The sequence below is a fragment of the Euprymna scolopes genome, chromosome 33 (genome assembly GCF_053919585.1).
Source record: "Euprymna scolopes isolate OS-2025 chromosome 33, ASM5391958v1, whole genome shotgun sequence".
In the NCBI taxonomy this organism is placed as follows: domain Eukaryota; kingdom Metazoa; phylum Mollusca; class Cephalopoda; order Sepiida; family Sepiolidae; genus Euprymna; species Euprymna scolopes.
In genome coordinates, this window is record NC_136514.1 from 18,942,477 (window position 1) to 18,965,611 (window position 23,135).

The window sequence follows — 23,135 nt, forward strand, 5'->3', positions numbered from 1 at the left end:
TGACATTTGAACACAATTAAAAATGGCGTCTTTTTAAATGCTAAAATTCTAAGATTCAAATGATTTCTAATTTTTGTTATGTCTAAGTAAATATAAAAATATATATTTATTTTTGAGCAGAACAAACACAAGGGACTTCCGCATTATAAAAATAGGGAGGATGTTGCAATATTTTGGACCTTTTAATGGGGTATTTATTTAAATGCTGCCCACATCAGCATTATTTGGCACAAGGCCTGGAAAGTGGGAACCCCGCAGGCTCCCCTAAAGGAGGGGCACTCCTGCAATTTTAAAAATTGCCTGAGTAACCCCGTCGCTAAGAACTGACGAATCAAATTAATTCACGTTCTGCTACCAACCAATCAGAAACCAGAATTGCTTCATAAATATTAAACCTTTTCTGGAGCAATTTCACATGTTCTTTTCCCGGGTTTCTGATTGGTTGGTAGCAGAACGTGAATTAATTTGATTCGTCAGTTCTTAGCAGCATCGTTTATAAATAGAATCGTCCGACTGTGTGGGATCATACCCCATTTGTTCCATGCTTGCTGCCTGAGGCGCCCCGACCGGGGAATGCCGACGGGGTTACTCAGGCAATTTTTAAAATTGCAGGAGTGCCCCTCCTTTAGGGGAGCCTGCGGGGTTCCCACTTTCCGGCCTTGTGCCACATTTTGCTGAGGTGGGCAGCAAATAAATATCTACCCCATTTGTTCCATGCTGATGGGATGTCTCCTAGCAGCTTCGGCTGCATGGAGCCAGGGTAGTACAAGTCAAGGATTCGTCACTTGACACTCAGCCCAACAGGTGAGGGGCCGGGAACCGACCCAGTACCTGTTGGACTGAGGTACACCGCCTGGGTAATACCTAGGAGGTCAACCCTCCCAGGCCTTGCCACCGGGCTTTCTGGTGGGGCAAGTTTATTGCTTGCTGCCTGAGGCGCCCCGACCGGGGAATGCCGACGGGGTTACTCAGGCAATTTTTAAAATTGCAGGAGTGCCCCTCCTTTAGGGGAGCCTGCGGGGTTCCCACTTTCCAGGCCTTGTGCCAAATATTGCCGATGTGGGCGGCAATTAAATAACTACCCCATTAAAAGGTCCAAAATATTGCAACATATATATATATATATATATATATATATATATATATATATATGTATGCAACTTATTGCTAGGAGTACATTCTTAGACCAGAAACTATTATATCTATATAATTATAAAACTCAAATAACCTTGTAACGGGTGTTGTAACTGAACATCCGGTTTACGATTTCCGGTTGCGCATGCGTACATAAACCCATAACAGCGTAAACAAATAAACACGAATTGCTACTTTTGCAGAATTTGACCTGTGCACTGAAATATTAACGTTATTATTTAGAAATTATTATTTAACATGGGAAGGGTGGGGATGTTGTGCAACTATTCTGTATTACAACTAACTGTCACAATTTTCTTACAATTAAATCAACTTTGACCCGTTGACAGCATATTGTTTCACTGTGTATGTTTTCAGCGTCCTAATTTTTTTTTTCGCGTTTAAATTATCCAAATAAACAATTGTTAATACTTTCTGTTTTGTTTTTACATCGTTCATTTCCGTATTACGTTTAAGTTATTTTAACGCTATTTTCTTACAAATAAATCTACTTTAACCCGTTGACAACCATAAGAGCATTTTACAACGTATTGTTTTACTGTGTACGTTTTCAGCGTCGCAATTGTTTTTTTTTTAATTAAAAGATATCTCAAAATTTGAATTTAACTTTAAGTATTATGGTATCTGTTCAATGCACATTTACCTATAAGTATGGCAAACCACTTATAATTCAATGGCTGTAAGTTTTTTTTTTTTTTTTTTTTTTTTCAAAAATAAACAATTATAAACATAACGACTCATAGAAATCTATCTATATTCTTTTTTCATTTTAATATACCTTCATAGAAATGTTTCTGTTATGTCACAAAAAACTATTTTCTTTACGTCACAAGTGTCACGCTCATACATTAATTCCGTAGCTAATATTACATACTGACCCAACGGGTCACGGGTAGTCTAGTATTTAATAAAACATAATCAAATAAAAAATAAATACAAATTAAAATATGAAATTAATATTAACATTTGCTTCTAATAAAAAAAAAAAACATTGCAAATTCACAACTTATCTGCTAGAAGCATCCATCTTCAATACATAATACCTAATTAAAGTTAACCTTTTGACCGTTCCTCATGAATGACTCCTCAAAATAATTTTAGCAACAGTTTCGTTATTTACAAATATTAATGCAACGAGAGTAAAAAGTGATCTTCGGTTTACTTGCGGCCGCCTTGTAACTCTCACATTCTATGAGCAATATTTCTGAAACCGGGGGAAGAATTACTGTTTTCTGGACCAAAATCTATATATCTATAAGACGTTTATTGTTGACTTGAAGTATTTTTTTTTTTTTTTTGCTCCTTACACCAAGTTGTTTCATGTACTGTCTGAGGCGATTTTTCTAAAATAAATAATACTACTGCATCAACTTTGAAGAACTTGTATCCCTTTGATATATCTCACGAATAGTGGCAGTGTTACGACCATGTTGGGACAAATGTAACGTATTGGTCCCCAAATGTATTTTGCGGAGGAGGGTTGCCACATATGAAAATATGTGAAATTCCTCAAATGGTTTCCACATGAGTGATCCAAAAAATAATTTCCGCAATGGTTTTGGTTGGCCGATTTTCACTATTTCAATCATATCTATAAAACTTAAACTAAGCGCTTGCTTTCTTTTCTGTTGCAGACTCAGAAATTACTGGCCGATTTCCACCAAATTTCGTATTCCCATCATATAAGGATTTTCAGTGGCTATGTAATCTTGATTTGGTTGACCCTTCAGGATCATTGAAAGGCCAGAGGTCAAAGTAGCCATTTCTCAAAGAAGTGGGTCACCAATGAAAATGTTTCACGGACTATATGAAATGCAGAGAAAAAAGGTAAAATGGTTGACCATAGTCAAAGGCGACTTGAAATTTCCCTATTCATTAGCTATATGGTCTGTAATATAAGTTGAGAATCGCACTAACCTTGAAACGCACCATCTCTTCCACGGTACATATAAAAACAAATAAAATGAAAGTCAGCTCCTAGAACAATATCGCATGGAAACTAATCAACTCCAAGTGGGGAACCACAGCTCACATACTAGCATGCAATGCCTTGGTGCTGTGCTATTTCTCTGTGGAGTATACGTGTCCTATTTGGGAGAGATGTTTTACTTGGGAGAGTCACTGCTTATCAAAGCCCAAAGGCCACTTGAGGATAAAAGTTAATGAGACTCGGGTGATTGGTGAGACAATACCATTATGATCAGTAATGGTGGAACTTTGGGAAGGTTTCATTAATTAAGAAGACGGCCCAGGAAGAACTTGTTTACATCAAACTTGAAAACGACCATGTTATTGTCACCTGGGAAGTAGCACTGCACTATTGTTCTAAAAATTACTAACTTTTGTGTAAATATTGGAAGGAATATGAGAAGACTCAGAAACAGTAAAATGAATAATATATTAACAGAAATACAGATAAGTATGTTAGTTGAGTGGGAACTCCGCTCAACTTAAGGACAAGTACTGTTACGACTCTCGCCCTCTGAGTCTTTGGTTCTGACTGAAAAGCAGAACCTGCTTACCGGAAATGCTATCAAGAACAGTCCATCATCAGAATCTGTAGGGGTGCCATCCCAACACCAACTAACCGATAATACGTGGTGGTGGTATTTAACTCTAGTTGGGCTATAAAAAAAAAAATGAGGCCCTTCTCTATCTGTAAAACAGATCAGTCCAAAAATGAGGCTCTTCTTTCGACAAAAGGGGGTTCTTTTTTCTCTGCATGACGAGGTAATCGAAAATGAAGTTCTCCCTCAACAAAACGGGTTAGTGCAAAATGTAGGAGATCGGACCAATCTAAAACGAGTTTCTTATCTTTTAGCAAAATGTGTCAATATGATATTGTTAACTATTCTGTACCAGTTTGGTTCGGCTAATCTGGTTTGCTTGTTAAGCAATCAAATTTATCTATGTTTATTCCTTTATTCCTTTAATGCATCTAAGACCAAGCTCCTATCTCTACATCATAAACGCTCTGATCCCCATCTGGCATCAATTGAAATGGACGGCTCTCGTCTAAGGGAGGCCCCAGGATTTGATAAGCTCCTGGGTTTTACCTTTACACCTGATCTTAAATGGAACACATACATCAAGTCTGTGGCCAAGGTCACTGGAAAAATGGTGGGATCCTTCTACTGCTCCAAAAGATATCTCACTAATGATGCAATTCTCTATCTATATAAGAGCCAAGTACGTCTAAAGATGGAGTACTGCTGCCACATCTGGGCGGGGGCTGCAAAAAACAGCCTATCCTGCCTTGACGGAGTACAAAATAGACTCCGTGGCTTGGTGGGGGATGCCCTTTTCTCTACCCTGCAACCTCTTTCCCACAGAAGAGACGTAGCGAGCCTGTCATTGTTCTATCGATATTTCCATGGCAGGTGCTCATCTGAGCTCCATTCTCTGGTCCCCCCTCGCCAATCTCGCTCAAAAAACACCCGACTAGCTGAAACCACCGTCAATAATTTTCCCCACTTCCTATCTGTGCCTAAATCAAAACGTAGATTCCATGAACAAAGCTTCTTTCTTAGAACTGCGTGCCTGTGGAACTCTGTTCCGCTTGCCTGTTTCCGTCCCGACTTCAACCTGGATGTCTTCAAGTCCAACACAAACAAATTCCTGATGAACCGCCCCCCCCAAGTAATGACACCTTACCAATTCTCCAATACTATTGCTACACTATCCCTTTGATTACTATACACACTATAACCCTTATCCTTGAGTGGCCATTGGGCCTTGATAAGTGGTGAACTCCATGTAAAAAGAAAACAAAAAAACATAGACGATATATTAAAACACCAGCAAACACGCATGATGTTGATTGGAAATGAATGCAAACCTCGTGCGTATTCTTGCCCCCCCCCCTCTCTCTCTCTCTCTCTCTCTCTCTCTGGTAAGGAACGAAGACAATTCTAAGTTTTAAGCCTAAATTATAAATACGTTTTTCACATAGAGAAAATTCCTGACGTAGAAGGTCATCTAGACATGAATCTAAAGTTGACATTTTAGAAAGGAAATTTAAACTTTAATAACAAAGTTCACATGTGAGCGCATTTAATCATTTTAATCTGAAATGAACGTCTTCTTCAATTGAGATCAAATTTCTGTCAATTTGGTTTTGTTTTCCATGTTTCCCAGTTATTTAATATCGCGACTGTAACATTTATCATAAATGATTAATTGTACAGGATTCATTAATTATAAATTTTCCATTTTATCTCGCCCCTATTGAATTAATGATTAATTCAATAGGGGCGATTAACCTGTGTGTGTGTGTGTGTGTGTGTGTTGTTATGTCTACTATAAACTTTTGTCAGCCGCATCTGACCGGGTCGAAACTGGTACCATCTGAAAGAGCAATGCATTGGATGCATAATATGTGAAAATTAGATAAAAGATTAATCCTTTGGCAGTTAACTGGATCAGTTTTTTTGGGCAGTGGGCAGAGGTCACATTTTGCGTTGCTGTTTTCACAAGTCATGCACGTGTAATTAACTAAAACTATGCTTAAAAACCTTATTTTACAACGTCATGACGCCATAAGCACCGGTGGCCGTGTGGGCAAACGCGTTTGCCCGTAACTTTTTCCCTTTCTTTTCCTCTTTCGTGTTTCATGTTCGAGCCCAGCTACCGCTGCTTTTTTTTTTTTTTTTTTTTTTTTTACAGTCGTACACCCTGCTATTTTGATTAAAAGAAAAGTTGTTTTGATTCATTTATTTATATTTTTTTAGGTGAGAGAGGTGGGTCCAGCGCACGGGCAACAAAAATTGCTCACCCTGGAAAACCTCATCAGGCTGCCTTGTACTTAAAAATTCGGGCGATCGGTCATCTCCCTCTCAGTACAGATTAATCCGTCTCCTGTGCGTCATGAGTAGGGCTGTGACAATAAAATATTCTTTTCATTTTTTTGTTTTTGACTCTCAAGTATATATCCGCCACAGTAAGACACAGTCAATCAACCGAGAACCACATCAGTCTATAGAAAAACATATATGATATTAACGGATATATACTCGGCAGTAAAAACAATGAAAAGAATATGCTGCTGTCACAGCTCTAGTCATGAGTAAGTTACTAGAATCCGTGTTAAACAAAGTGGTTAACCACTTCACCAAAAACCTTTTCAGTGACATGTAATATGGTTTCTGCTCTTCCAGATCTACAGCTGATGTGTTAACAGTAATATCGTATAGGATTAGTGAATCTCTTGATGCGGACTTCATTTCTATGGCAATTGCCCTTGACATATCAAAGCGTTTTGATAGAGTATGACATAAAGGTGTACTACATACGATCCTCAGTTTCGGAATAGCAGGAAATTTATTAATTACATCATTTCTCTCTGATAGGTTTATAAGAGTAGTGGTTGATGGGCAGATATCAGAAGCTCATAGTATTAATACTGGCGTCTCTCAGAGTTCCATCCTAGGCTCAAATCTCTTTCTGATCTTCATCAACGCTATCCCAAATCACATTCTTAGATTATTCGTAGATATTTATGCAGACAACACTACCACCTATGGCAACATTTCAAAAGCCTGAAATGGCCAAGATCTCTCAGATTCTCTCTCCTCTCATCTAGAGCATGTGGTGCCATTGGAAAAAAGGTGGCTGATTAATTTTAATGCATTTAAAACCAAGCTTATCTTTCCATAAACAATGCTCTGGTCTCAATTGAAATGAATGGCTCTCGTCTTGAGGAAGCTCCATGTTTAGACAAGCTTCTTGGTCTGACCTTCACTGCTGATCTGAAATGAAACGCGTACATCAAATCAAGGTTGCTGGAAAAATGATTGGATCATTCTATCGCTCCAGTAGATATCTCACTGCCAATGCAATCCTTTTTTTTTTTTTGTTTTTTTACAAGGTGGTCACCACTTATCAAGGCCCGGAAGCCACTCAGGAATAAGGGTTATTGTAAGTACAGTACGTTAGTGTGGATATTTAAAGTATCTACTTAAGGGGGGCGGTTCATCAGGAATTTATTTATGTTGGACTTGAAGGCATCCAAGTTGTAGTCAGGAGGGAAGCAGGCAGACGGAACAGACTTGTATAAGAGCCAAGTAAGTCCTAGGATCGAGTACTGTTGCCACATCTGGGCTGGAACTGCTTGGAGTCATCTATCTTGCCTTGACAAAGTTCAAAACCAACTTTGTAATCTAATAGGTGATGCCCTTAAACCTAAACGTGCATTCTATGAACAAAGCTTCTTTCCTAGAACTGCCTGCCTGTGGAACTCTGTTCTACTGATTTGCTTTTCAGCTGACTACATTATTATCGTGTCTAAGTCCAACGTAAACAAGTTCTTATTGAACCATCGTCATAAATAATCTAATTATATTAAATTCCCACTACAAATGATTACGCTACTTTCCCTATTATACACATATTAATCCTTATCCTCGAATGGCTTCGGGGCCTTGATACGTTATGACCCCCTTTGTAATATATATATATATCTATAATATAAAGCTGAATGTCTGTGTGTGTGTGTGTGTCTGGTCACGAATAGGCTCCTATATGGTTGACTATTTTAAAAAACTGATTACATATAATGATAGAAGATGTATCGAGACACAGGAATGGGTGTGTTTGAAATGGCAGAACGATGGTTCATTAAAACTGTGGGGTCTGCATTCGTGCCTGGTCCACAAAGAATGGAAATAAAAAATTTAAAAATTAAAAAAAACTTTTACAAGTGTTTTTGATGTTTTAACTTAAATAGGGATGGTATAATAAAATTGTGGGGTCTGCGTTCTTGCCTGGCCTCCATAGAATGGAAACAGGCACAAACTTTAATAAAGACTTTTCATATCTATCTGCGTAAGTATACTTTGATAATTATGTTTCAGTTTGGACAAATATGATATAATAAAATTATGGGGTGTTCGTTCGCGCCTGACCTCCATAGAATGGAAATATGTCACAAAGTTTAACAAGGTTTTTTAATATAGATCCACAGAATATTGTGATAAGTGTTTCAGTGTGAACAGGTATGGTATAATAAATCATGGGGTTTATCTATTTTATTTTTACTTTCATCATATTTTGCTTTAGTTTTGATACCCCCAAATTCGAAGCTATCTCTTTACAACCCTCCCTTTTCATAACCTATCAAAATTTCATAAATCAGAGTCCATTTTCTGTAGGCTGTTTTTGAACCCAGTCATCGATGGGTACTTTTGCTAATATATATATATATATATATATATATATATATATATATATATGTGTGTGTATATATTAGTCTTTATAGTAAAGGATTTTATATGACTAAACTAGTGATAAAACACAAATAACAGCAACGGGCGTGAGTGATTTACACATATACCTACATATGTACGTATACACCATTATAAATAACTGTTTTTTATGCATTTATATGCATATATATTCCACCGTGATGGAGAGATGAAAAAGAACTAGATCAAAATTACGTTTTGTCTTTATTTGAAGACTATTTCTGGATGATTTATTTGAAAAAATAAAAAACCAATACAATATTTGAAAATATACTTATTGTGTTTGTAATGAGTAATGAATGCTTTTTGTTTCCGCAAAAAAAACAAAACAAAAAAAAAAAACGAAAAAAAAAAAAACGTTGGCATTAAAAGTGTCTATAGCGTTTATGGAATGGAGTGAAATTATTTTTTTATTATTTTTTTAAACGGCATACTTTTAGAAACATATAAAGATTGATGCGCTGTTGTTCCTTTTCGTCTATATATATATATATATATATATATATATATATATTAGTGTGTGTGTATGTTTATTATACAAACATTATTGGTTCACATATGTGTGTTTCAGTAGAATCTCAATTCAAAGAGACCACCTCATCAGACCAAAAAAAGGAGCTGCTATTGAAACGAGAATCAAGTTTACATCCATTTTTTATAAAATATATTCGGGTGTGATTAACGTTCTGAAAAAAGGAGTGTGTGTATAGTTTTTGAATGTGAATAGTAGACGTTTTGGAGGGAAGTGTAGTGAGGAAAAGGAGTAGGGATGGAGGAGGGTGAGGGAAGAGAGGGAAGTATGATCCTGTGTGGTCAAGCTGCCACAGTGGGGAGGTATTGGTTTCATTTTCAGTTGGCGGTTGTTTATTGACCTAAGTTTTTGCTTTGATCTGAAATAATATTATACCCACATAATTGTAGCTTCCCTATCTTTATGGTTGTTTTTTTTCTGTTGGCGACGTCCTTATCTATCTATTTTATTGATAAGCTCTATTTATTTTATTCCTTACTTTTTTATATCCATTCATTTTTTCTCGTTTTTATTTATTTATTTGTTTATTTCAAAATGTACGTTCACATGTTCAAATTAACAGTCAGTGAATAAATGTATAGGCTTGTTTATATGATTTAAATGAAAGTGATTTACTGGGAGTTATCTTTTCCAGCCTAACGTGGTGTCCGAAATAATTACACAAGCAAAGGTTTTCATATTTATATATAAACTTAATTTCGACGATGGTTGACAATATTTCATTTGAGTTGTTTATCTTTTCCTCAATATTAGAATATAAATATATTTTATACGTTTATATGCTTACTTATAGAGATAGGTATTCCAGACCATATATACGCAAACAGATACATAATAGTATATATTTGTCTATATTGATAAAACATTCCGTTCTCATAAGCCTTCTAGTTCTAGTTGGAATTAATTATGTGGTTAGTTTCCTTATGTAACACTGCTTTATGATAACACTTCTTGTAGGTATATATCAACATTCCAATTATATATATATATATATATATATATATATATATATAAAGTGAACGTATCTGTGTGTGCGCCTGTGTACATTTCTCTACGCAATAACTCTGTCAATTTTTAGTCTACAGACTCGAAATTTGATATACAGGGTACTGAGATTTTGGAAAATCTTTGTGATCCGTTTTAAGCCATAAATTTGGCTGTTAAAGGGTCAAAGTTCAACGATTTGACCTTTGAGAACTCTACCAACTCCTCCGACAATTTTGGGTCTAAACACTTGAAATTTTAGATATAGGTTCCTTTGACATGGATCTAACTTAATAACTTCATTTGAGCCCAAAACAATAAATCCTGAGGGGTCATGATAGGGGTCAAATTTTTAAAAATTGACCTTTTTTTTTTTTTTTTGCTCAACATACACCTCCAAACACCCGGGCAACGCCGGGCTGAAATGCTAGTATATATATATATTAGTCCTCGCGCGAAAGAGCAGGACACAATGTTTTAAATAATTATAATAATAATAATAGAATAACAATAACAAAGACTTTCGTTGGAGAGGACTATTATTGACCGTAATCAGTTATACAGTCCTTTTGAAATTTTCATCTCTATTTTTCTCGTTATGTACTGAAGTAAGTTAATGAAACCTATATGAAATATGTTCCTTATTAAATTTTAAAGATTTTCTATTCTGAAAGAAGTTTTAAAAAATTTAATCTAAACAAGTTATTTTAAAGTTTTTGTTAAAAAAATTCAGATTTTCTCATTATTCAGACCTGTATTACAAAGAGAGAGTTGCAAAAAATGAGTTGTGTGAGGAGAAATACAAACTGAAACAGAGAGAATATTCAGACCTGTAATAATACAAAGAGGGGGTTGCAAAAATGATTTGTGGTGTGAGGAGAAATACAAGCTGAAATAGAGATAAGGAGAGTTTTAAAATATAATCTTAAAAAGATACAAGTTAGAAAAGCATTTCATCCAAGGCATGAAAATTGCTAAACAAAATGTTTTTACTATAGGCTTTACAAATAAAGGTACAGGATTCAATTTGAAATTTATTTATCTTCAAAGTGCACTTTTATAAATTTTACAAAGTAATGTATAAAAATTTAATTTAAATTGAATAAAAAATTACCTTGGATTTATTTCATGTAATGTACATTTTGTTGCAATTTAAAAACATTATCTTTCATCTAGTAATTAATGATATAGATATAAAATTTTCAATTATTTTTTTTTTAAAGTAAATTTAAATTAAATTTTTATACCTTAGTTTGTAAAATTTATAAAAGTGCACTTTGAAGATAAATAAATTTCAAATTGCATCTTGTACCTTTATTTTTAAAGCCTATAGTAAAAACATTTTGTTTAACAATTTTCATGCCTTGGATGAAATGCTTTTCTAACTTGTGTGTGTAAATATATATATATATATATATATATATATATATATATATATATATATATATAAAATAAAAAATATAACACGGAAATTACATAATTGTCGATGCAATAATTTATTTCAACCTTATGGTATTTTCAAGCATCTAAATCAGACAATTACATTTTTGATACTATTATAGTATCAAAAATGTAATTGTCTGATTTAGATGCTTGAAAATACCATATTTCAACCTTATGGTATTTTCAAGCATCTAAATCAGACAATTACATTTTTGATACTATTATAGTATCAAAAATGTAATTGTCTGATTTAGATGCTTGAAAATACCATAAGGTTGAAATAAATTATTGCATCGACAATTATGTAATTTCCGTGTTATATTTTTTATTTTATCTTATTGCTCTGTTTACCACATTGAGCTCTCATACCCGGATTTCCTCTGGATTTATTCCATTATAACACATATATATATATATATATATATATATATATATATATATATATATATATATTGTTGTATATCTGCAGTCCACTGAGTATATACAGCTCAGCCGGCAGCAAATTGAATAGTGGCGCTGACTTCATTACTTGAGCTGTTCCATCCCTCTTACCATTTGTAAATTGTAGACTATGTTATCTTTTAAATGTCAAGGCATAAACAGCAAAGTAATGAATCGGTTTTTTTCTTTCTTTCTTTTTTTTTTCTGCTGGCTTTCAACGTTGCGGTGGGGGGGAGGGTGTCTTGTCCACTTATCACTGCGGGTGGCAAACTCGATCAAAAGCTAAATCTGATAGATGACTGCCGGTAGGGTGTGAGTGGGGACTTCTAAGCACATGATTATCCATAAACTATAATCTTGCAGTATGATTAATAGCCAAGAAATCGAAAATAAAATCAAATTACAGCTAATAACTTTCCATTATTTGGATTATCCTGTTTTTATCTTGGATGTTATTCTCACAACATTTCGGTTGATGTAACCTCCAACCGTCTTCAGATGCAGCTTGTCAAACTCGGGGGGGGGGGGATCTGTATGATACTTTGAACGGAACCCTTTATTTGATGTGTGGACAGCAGAAAGTGGATCTTTGGTTTACTTTCAACAACCTCATAATTCTTGCTTCACTTATTTTATCCTTTAGTCCTCACATTCCATGGATGATGTTTCTGACAAAGGGGAAAGATTTTCTGTTTTCTGGGTCAGAATCTATGTATATAACGTTTATCTTGGCTTGTTGTTGACCACAGAGTGGTACTTTTTGTTTCGCTCCTTACATAGAGTGGCTTCATGCTTTGTCTGAAGTGATTCCTTTAAAAATAACATGCTATTACTGCAGGAAATGTAATTGAAAGAATTACATCCCTTTGATATATCTCATGCATATTGCCAGTGTTCCGGCCATCTATAATATAAATCTCACCTGTCAGTTTAAATGTATGTATGTGTGTGTGTGTGTATGTATGTATGTATGTATGTGTGTATGTATGTATGTACGGCATAATCATGTTGACACACCGTCATATCACCGAAGTTAAGCAACGTTGAGCCTGGCTAGTACCAGATGGGTAATCATTTGGGAATTCTAGGTGCTGTATGTGCTTTCCGCTTATCTCGGCATTGTTTCCAGTCGTCCTGAACCTCCACTTGCCACTGGTATCCAACAGTGTTGAATCAGGAGAGGTGGGGTTAGAGATTGCGCAACTCTTGCCACAAAAATTTCACATGCAGGTACCCTTACCGTGGGTATCCATAGTCTGTCACAACTGAAGGAAGCCTTTTTTTATGTATGTATGTATGTATGTATGTATGTCTGCCTAAAAATTTTGACAGAGGATTTTCACGAGATTGATATCGTTTTGAAGCTCAACCCTTCAGACGACAAATATCGAAAAATTGGCTAAAAACATTAATTCCTTCACCCTCAATTTGGCACTTTTCTACAGGGAGAGGTCGCTGTTTTCGCCAATATTTTCAAAAGTCCTCTCCTCATTTTGATTGATTTGCCACTTCCGGTTTAAAGTTGAACGCAACGGCAAAGACGTCACATTCTTTTTTTTTTTTCACATTCTTTTCTTCCTTCATGGTACAGGTTCAAGCCTGCCTACTACCGCTTTTTTTTTTTTTTTTGCTTAACACATCTCCAAACACCTGGGCAACGCTGGGCACCCAGGTTAGTACTAACTAAAGGTGAAACAAATGTAACAAATTGTCCCCTAATGTTTTTTAGGTAATTGTGTTATGTACTCGGTTGTATTTTTAGAAGGGTACCAAATATGTGCGTATGTTATGTAATTCTTATTTTAAGAGGACTGATGTTATTTGTTGTTGGTCATATTTGTGAGAGTCTTAGAGTGATAGAGACAGACTTAGGAGTGTTCATGTGTTGAGTGTTCATATGTCTTAAGATCTTCATGTTGTAAGAGATAGCATATTGGAGACTTAAACAGGTATATATAAAGAGAGAGACCGTTCTGTATATATTTAATAGACAGTGTACATGTTACTACAAGAGAACCAATTCAATGAGAGGAGATTTATGAATATTTTGATAGATAGACCGAGAGATAGTGCGTTTGACATTTACGTTTTGACAGTTGTGCATATAATATAAACACGTTACCTTTCTCGTTGTAATGATGAACACAGAAGACGCAGATACACAAAGATGATGACGTCCTTTATTTCATGACCGGTCCATGATTTCGCTGGAGGAATTCAAAGTTTCTTTACATGGTTATTTCTAAAACCCTCTCACTTCTAGAGGGTGTCTTGATTCTAACGGAGAATCGGTCTGAACCTCTCTGCTTCTCTCCGACTCTTCTCCCAGACTCCCAGACTGCATCTAAAAACTCTACCTATATTGAGAACTCGTCACGTCATCGCATGATTAAACATGTGCTCATAAAGCACGTTGGAGGACATGCGTCACGTTGCCAAACTTGACATGACCCCGAGTTCAGTAACCTATTTTTCAAATAACATTTTTACAAAATATGTTTACAATTTCAATTGACGATTAAATTCCTTAACAAAAACAAATTTTATTATTACATTCCTTTTCCATATACAGATATGTAAGCTAAACAATTGCAATTCCTTATTTCAATAACATTCTGTATTTATTTTAACTTATGATTGGAATTTTCAATTTGAAATCTAGCTTCGCAAGTTCGAATCCTTGACTATCCTATCTCATATTTACATTTTTTAATTCCTTGTTTTTTACTTACATGAAAAGGGGACAGCCCTTTTATCATGTAACAATTGTTCCAGCTCATTTGACTCATTGGTCTAGTAGTCTCCATCGATTCACTGTTTTGATGTCTCATTTATAGTCTTAGTCTTTTCAAGACTAAGGTCTATAGGCATCTCCTGTCTTTGCGATAATCATCTTTCATTCTTGTTAGAACCTTACATCAAGTGGCTACACGGCTTGTCTGGAACGATTTTCATTAAAAAAAGAAGTCATTTATCTTAGTAGTGAAGTCGAACTGAAGTTTGTCTAGTTTCACAAGAGATCCTCTTTGATCTGCCTCTTGAATGACTTTCCGAAGACCATAATTCAGTATGTGTGTTCTTCATAATGGCTACTCGTCTCGACTAGAAGCAAAAAAAAAAAAAAAAAATAATAATGCTAGCAGAGTTAATGTCGATAAATATTAAGATGAATGTACACCCTCCATGAAAAATTATATATCCCCCCCCCCCTGTTTGCACTAATATTATATTATTTAAAAATGTCTGAATCGGTGAAGTTAAAACAAAATTTTTAATAAAAATAAAACGTCGCAGACAAGAAAGTTTAAAAAAGAAAAAAACTCGTGTAAATCAGTAGAGAAGGTAGAAACGGATAAAAAAAAAAATTTAACATCTTTTTGTTCTTGTTAACTCATTATACCGAATGGCTATCTGCCTTGTCTGGGGCGATTTCTGCAAGGAAAAAAAAACATCCAGGGAATAGCTTAACAGGAATATACTGGGGGACCGCTTGCGAATTTCATACTTCATGGAACTTCCTCCGAAGGAGGAAGCCGGTTAAACCCGAGTAGGGTTAGTGCTGTTACACACACACACACACACACACACACACACACACGTCAAATTTCAGCTAGATCATCCAACTTGAAAGTGGGTCACGAGCATTACGTATTAAACGCTTCTTGTATTATATTATATATGAGTAATGAAATACATTTAGTTTGTTCTAGGTCTACAGTATTATCAAATCCTCACAATTGAAACGTTATATATTTGTATTAGTTTCTATATTTACAGAGGAGAGTGCTCAATATCGTTGATAGAGCTTATATAGAACTATGTTTCGGTATATAGGGTTTGCAGCACGTGGTGATTGCGAATTAATCGCCTTGCATTCTTCAAAATGTTTATCAAAGCAACGCCAAGATCGAAGTTTGGAGTCTATTGTTGAAAAAGAGAATGAATTTGCTTGTACAGCTCTTTTTATTCTCACTGATAGTGGTGACGCCTGGCATTTACAAACAGCAGATAACACTAGTCTGAAAACTCCCTCTGGTGATGAGTCTGTAATTGTGTTGAGAAAGGGAGGTAATGTTAGAGATGTAACAGAGTGTGTACATGCATGATCGAGCCCTGTGCAAGATGACGTCACTGCAAGGAAAAAGGAAAACAATTATATAAAAGAATGTGCGTGTGCATAGATGATCACGATGATCATGTTAGAGATAAGATAGGAAAAGATGCATGCTAAATATTTCTTAAAAAATAAACACTCGTTTATTTTTTAAGAAAAAATTTTGCGTTGCAGTTTTGGCTTAAAACGTATTCAATACGTATTTTATTTTATTCTTCATATAAAAGTTATATATATACAATTTTTTTTTGTGTGTGTGTATAATACATTTTATACATTACTAATATAGTTTTGGATTTCATTTATTAATATATTCTGGTTAAGTTTATACGATGCAAAAGCATCAGCATAACGAACAAATGCTTTATTTAACTGTTTAAATATTTTAGTTTTATCCCCACCTTGTTTTATCATCCTTATTACTAAGCTAGGAACTAGGTGTATAAAATCTATTAATTTTAAGGTAACGCGAGCTGTTCTCAAAAACTCTGACATAATGGTTCCAGAAAACATAAAAACAGGGCAGGTACTATTTGCTATTTTTTTTTTCTAGGTGCTTGCTTTTTAAAACCCAACAGGACCTTGTGTCTAACCTCCCCGTGGAGAGGAGATAAATAAATATACAAGTACAACAAACACCTCAAATTGCTAAACTATTTGCTGCATGTCATTGGTGATTGTGATAGATGACCAAAGTTACACAATGTGGACATAAGTAGGCCTATCTCTTGTCTTTTGATAAAGGAAGGTCATCAACTGATGGCCGACAGGCATAGCATAGTATTAATGGCAATATAAAACTTGACCTGGGTTAGTTAGTCATTGGATACCTATTTAATTTGGTATGTGAGATCGCCCATGACTTTAATGTGCTTGACATGGTCACCCACATTTTTGCCTCTCAGCTCAATTCAACCTTCTTTCAGGCATGCACACACTCTTTCTCTGATATATTCTCTTCTTCTGATACACAGACCCTCTTACACACACACACACACGCACGCACACACACACACACGCACGCGCACACACACATATACACACATATACACCCCCCCTCTCTCTCTCTCTCTCTCTCTCTCTCTCATATATTCTGTTACTCTCATGCACACTCTCTTTTATACTTTCTTTCTCATGCATACAGGCTCTCTTTAATAAACTCTCTCTCTCTCTCTCTCTCTCTCTTTCTCTCTCTCTGATATGCACTCTTCTCACACATTTCCTTTCTCTCACAACATTCTCGCTCTCTACCTCACAGGCAACAATCACACATACTCTCTCTCCCATGTATACGCTTCCTCCACTCTCTCACACATACATACGCACTCCCTCTTTCTCTATCTCTCTCACTCATATGCATTCCTCTCTCTCACCCATATGCACTCATCTCTTTCACCCATATGCACCCCTTTCTCTCAGTTGCATACATGCACCCTCTCTCTCTCTCACCCACATGCACTCTCCTCTCTTTCACTCACATGCAACCCCCTCTCTCACATGCATATACACCCCCTCTCTTTCACACACATACTCTCTCTTTCTTTACATACTGTTCCATATAAAAATAATAACAATGATGATAATAGTAAGAGATCAAAGATAAGTGGCAGTTGCGATAACGTGAAGTCAACTGCTTTTCTCGAAAAAGGTGAATAGCATTGAAAACCTGGGGGAACTTATTGTCACTCAGACTCCAGGGGACACCACAGGTTATTGCCAGTGAGTTGATCGCCTGTGTGACAATTCCTAGTGAGTGGATTACACATACAGCATAATCATGTTGACACACCGGTTCTCGTAAGATCACGGAAGTTAAGCAACGTTGAGCCTCGTCAGTACTAAAATGGGTGACCATTTGGGAATTCAAGGTGTCGTATGTAATTAAGGAATATAATAGTAGGACCGCTGTGAAAAAAGTAGGTTCTCTCTACCGTGCTAGAAAGCTATTAATGCCCGAAAGTATCCTGTACCTCTATAAGGCCACCATTCGCCCATGTATGGAGTATTGTTGTCATATTTGGGCTGGTGCATCTGCTACTAGTCTCTCACTCCTAGACAAGGTTCAAAAGAGAGTCGCCAGCCTGATAGGTCCTGAACTGTCATCTAAGCTTCAGCCTCTGTCCCATCGACGAAATGTTGCATCCCTCTGCCTGTTCTACAAGTACTTAACGGTGAATGCTCCGACGAATTGCAAGCACTTGTACCCCCTTGACGTAAATACCTCGCGACAAACCCAACAAGCAGCAAAATCCCACCCCTTCACAGTTGAGATCCCTAGATGTAAGAGAGCCTTCTACTCCAATAGTTTCTTCCCCAGAACTGCTAGACTTTGGAATCCCCTTCCGGGTTCCTGCTTTCCCAACTGTACTGACATGCAGAAATTCAAGTGTAATGTGAACCAGCATCTTGCTGCCCAACTCCCCACATAGTACCCCTGTAGCTTATGTCCCTGATAGTAGCCTCCTACATCAAAGTGGCAATGTGCCTTGTTTGGGGTGAAAATGTAAAAAAAAAAAAGAAGACCAACTGAAGCAATGGCGGTAAGAACTTAAAATAAATGAAAAATCTTCTAAATATAATGCTTGGTTTCGTTTGGTTTACAGCATCTCCACAATCTATGTGTTATTTGATGTCAAATAAGATTATCAAATAGAAACTTATAATTAAGACAATTATTTCATACTAGCAGGGTGACCTGACGTTGCCCGAGATTGAATGGGGGATCAATGAATGTTCTACACTTCCAATACTTTTATTATCATCGAAATCGGTGAAGTCACCCATATTTCAATCAAGTTGATTGATTGCTCTAGTTGGGGGCCCCTTTTCTTTTCATTGTCTTGACTTTGTACTTCGCACCTCTGTTGATATACACAACACGCTAGGCTTCACCCTAAATGAATCCAGAAACAGACGTCATCAATCAACACATATAACTGATGCAGATTACACAGACGATATTGCTTTGTTCGCGAACAACACTACTGATGCGCAAACACTGTTACGTAAGCTAGAAAAGTCTGCAAATGACATTGGTCTCCACATAAATGCGGATAAGACAAAGTTTATGACTTTCAATGTGAAAGGAGAGATCAGGACTCTGTTGGGATCAACACTGAAAGAAGTAGCTGAGTTTACGTATCTGGGCAGCAACATAGTTTCCACAGAGAGAGATATCGAAATTCGCATCTCAGAAGCATGGGCCACATTGGATGGGCTGCGTTCAATATGGACTTTGGGACTAACTAACAAACTGAAAAGGCAGTTCTTCAGGGTAGTGGTAGAGTCTGTCCATGTTTACGGTGCTACAACCTGGACACTCACCAAAAGATTGGAAAGAGAACTAGACGGCACATACACCCGTATGCTACAAACAGTATTAAATATATCTTGCCAAAATTATCCCGCGAAGCACCAACTTTATGGTAACCTCCCTGCCATATCTAATACCATCAAACAAAGACGCTTACGATTTGCTGGTCATTGTCTGAGGAGCAAACATGACTTGGTGAGTGATGCATTGCTATGGACTCCACGACACGGACGTGCAAGCAAAGGACAACATATATCCACCTACATCCAGCAAATAGCACACGATGCCAACTGTGAACCTGAAGATCTGAGGTAGCTGATGGAAGACAGGAAACTCTGAAGAGGAAGAGTCACATTGGTCCGGGCAAGGAGCCCGTCATCATCATCATCATCATGGGGGCCCACCATGATGCACCGAAAGGAAGTTTCACATGCCTCTCAGCAACGGCTTCGTCCACAATAAATTGTAATCTACATTGCACTGCCGAGAACATACTGTTGATTTTATAAAATTATTTTTTATATGTAATGGTTTGAATTAAAGTTTAAAATGCAGAAGGAAGTCACGTATCATGTTTCAATTGTGCTCTAAGCGGAAACATTCATTTCGAATGCTGTCTTATCAAAGAATCTATTGTTGATTTTTTACGCCAAGCCCTTCTGCTTGTGCGTTAATAAAACTTCTGAAACGCACTTGCGATGTTAGGCTGTGTAAAGGTCAAAATCAGACTGTTTCTTCTTTAATTGTTTTTTTTTTTTTCGATAACTGATGATCGATTCTGGATACATATATGGAGCATTACGATACAAAAAGTATGAAATAACACTGCTAGACTCATGATGTACATTTGTGTGAAATTTCAAATAAATCTGCCCAGCCGTTTCAGAGTTTATAGGGAACGAACTCACACCCCCAAAGTGCATTTTATGTATAAATATATTCCTAGGAAACATTATTCTTCTGGGAAGGTAATCTTCTTTGTTCTCAGCATGGTTGACTCTCAGCTGCCATTTTATAGTATCAATTTGGGAGGGAAACAAGGAGAAATAAGTTTTTGATGTTAGAAGATTTGGCTTGAGTAATACGATTGGGGATGAACTTAGAGATATTAAGATATGACGTGATCAGCTAATTGATCAAAGCAAGCCTCTCCGACCACCTGTCTAGCTAAAGGGTTGAAGTGGAGTGTTACAGGTTATGTAACCATTTATGCAACCAGATTATGGACTGCTCAGCCACCAAGATCCTGTCTTAAGACATCACAGATCATCACCCATGATCAATGCTCTGTTTTCACGGGGTTGCAAGTCGAGAAATTTATGGTCCTGCTGACAGGGCAAACAGACAAACATACTAACATTTGACAAGATGTAAATATAGATTGGATAAACTCATCAAATTGATCAACTCTTGTCTGATTGATTGCTTCTGTGTGGCATTTTCTAAAAAAATATAATCTGGCAGACACATATACATACATTCTTGCATACAAACCCAGCACTGAAATATGCACATGTGCAAAACCTCACTTCACTATTTTACAACTTTGGCAGGAGCAAAAAATTCTAAGGAAGCTAGATTTAGCAAAAGAATTGAAAAAAATAAATTCAACAACCATGAATTAAAAAAAATATAAATGATAAACTATAATTAAAAAAAATTAGATAAAAAACTATAAATAAAAAAAACTTATCAAAGTAAATTAAAATCTAAAATAAAACTATTAAAAAATGATAAATAAAAAATTATAAGATAAAAAATGAAAAACTATAAAATCTATGAATAAAAAGCTATAATAAAAAACTATAAAATAAAAAAAACTATAAATAAAAAAGCTATAAAAGCTATATGAATAAAAAATATAAATAAAAAACTATAAAATTAAAATAACTATAAATATATGAACTATAAAAGTATATATATATATATATATATATATATATATATATATATATATATACTAGAAAAAGTATCCGTCGTTGACTGGGTTCAAAAACAACCTACAGTAAATTTGGGTTGAATTTGGGGGTATCAAAACCAAAGCAAAATATGATGGAAGTAAAAATAAAATAGATAACCCGCATAATTTATTATACCATACCTGTTCACACTGAAACACTTATCACAATGTTCTGTGGATCTATATAAACAAACCTTGTTAAACTTTGTGACATATTTCCAATCTATGGAGGTTAGGTGCGAACGAACATCCCATAATTTTATTTCTTCAAACTGAAACATAATTATCAAAGTATACTTACACAGATAGATATGAAAAGTCTTTATTAAAGTTTGTGTCTATTTCCATTCTATGGATGCCAGGCGCGAATGCAGACCCCACAATTTTATTATACCATCCCTAGTTAAGTTAAAACATACTTATCAAAGTATTCTTATGCACATCTATATAAAAAACACTTGTAAACGTTTTTTTTTTTTTTAATTTTTTAATTTTTTATTTCCATACTTTTTTTTTATTTTTTATTTCCATACTTTATGGATCAGACGCGAACGCAGACCCCACAATTTTAATGAACCACCGTTCTGCCAGATCAAACATACCTATTCCTGTGTCTCGATACATCTTCTATCATTATATGTAATCAGTTTTTTAAAATAGTCAACCATATAGGAGCCTATTCATGACCAGACACACACACACACACACATACATACATACATACACAGATATTCAGCTTTATATTATAGGTATAAAAATATAATTAAGAAAAACTGTCAAAATTCTTTTTCACTAATGCTGCAATTCGAACCAACTCCTCCCGGCTTGAACTGTAATTCACTCAAGTTTCTTTTCTTCTTTTTCCTTCTCCGATCCTGTCACGTGACAGGCTAAACAGAGGCACTGCCATTTGTGTGAGTAGTATCTTCTATTACAAAAACCTGAAAGAAATTGATTTTTCTCTCTTTCTCTTTTTGTCCTTTAATCTTAAAGTTGATCATCAAGCAAGCATCCCTCCTCGCCCCTCCCCTACAGGGGCAACCGTAATACTTGATCCTCGTGAAAGGACCTTCAACCTTTCAAATGTTTGAGTATCAAAGGGCACCCAGAAAACACATTCACCTATTAACCTGTTTTATTACTGACCTAGTTTGATAATAATCTCACCTGAAGACAGATGATTCCTTGTCTTGCTTGTTTTAAGTAATTACATTCAACAGAGTAATAAAGTACAAAAAAAAAATTTATGATGGAATTGTGTGGCTTCTCTAATTTTTATTACACTAAAGCTGTGTTAATGAACCTTCATTTGCCTAAGGCAGTTTTTCACTACATTTTAATCACATAGAATACAGGTTAAAGATTCTTTAGCTCAAGGATTGAGTCATGTTAAAAAAAAAATCTAATTTCATTGTTTCTGAATTTTTGAGATGAGGATTAATAACTCGCTTTATTTAGATTATTCAGACTACTGTTCTCGTCTTAGTACAGTGGGAAAATGTGTCCTTCCAGCTCGTTGCTGAGATCTACACAAAAAGCAAATGGCTGCCCCCATATCTCTTCGATATATAGCTATCAGGGGAGATCACTCCTTGGTTACTTCCTATTATCTCTTCTATCAGTTCTTGTAGAATTTTTCATCGTGATTTCAAATGATGGATTTTCAAATAAGTTTTCGTTATACCTTTACTTTATATATCGTTTTAAAGAGCGTTTTTCACTCTATCTAATTATTTGAATTATCGTTTTAAAACAATTATGTCTTCTTTTCAGAACGTTGAAGACAAGATGGAAAAAAGCAAATCTGCACAATTTTCTTATTTCAATTCAAGCTAGGCCGAAAAGCTGCTGAAACAGCCCGCATTATCAATGAAGCGTTTAGCCCAGGAATCACTACTGAATGCACAGCACAATGGTGGTTTAGGAAATTTTGTGGCAGCGACGAGAGTGTT

The 23,135-nt window shown here is 35.7% G+C and overlaps 1 protein-coding gene and 1 pseudogene across 3 annotated transcripts in view; both read left to right on the forward strand.

Annotated features, from left to right (window-relative positions):
- The window catches only part of LOC145258161 (uncharacterized), a 463,400-nt gene that overhangs the window by 123,620 nt on the left and 316,645 nt on the right, over positions 1-23,135 (forward strand). The window contains exon 1 of one of the 3 annotated variants that reach the window (XM_080115965.1): positions 2,964-2,982. The exons of the other annotated variants lie outside the window; for them this stretch is intronic. The gene's annotated coding sequence lies outside the window, so the exon portion shown is untranslated. Of the gene's footprint in view, positions 1-2,963; positions 2,983-23,135 lie in introns of those variants that run through there. 3 annotated transcript variants of the gene reach the window in all.
- On the forward strand, positions 17,673-17,790 carry LOC145258398 (5S ribosomal RNA; annotated as a pseudogene).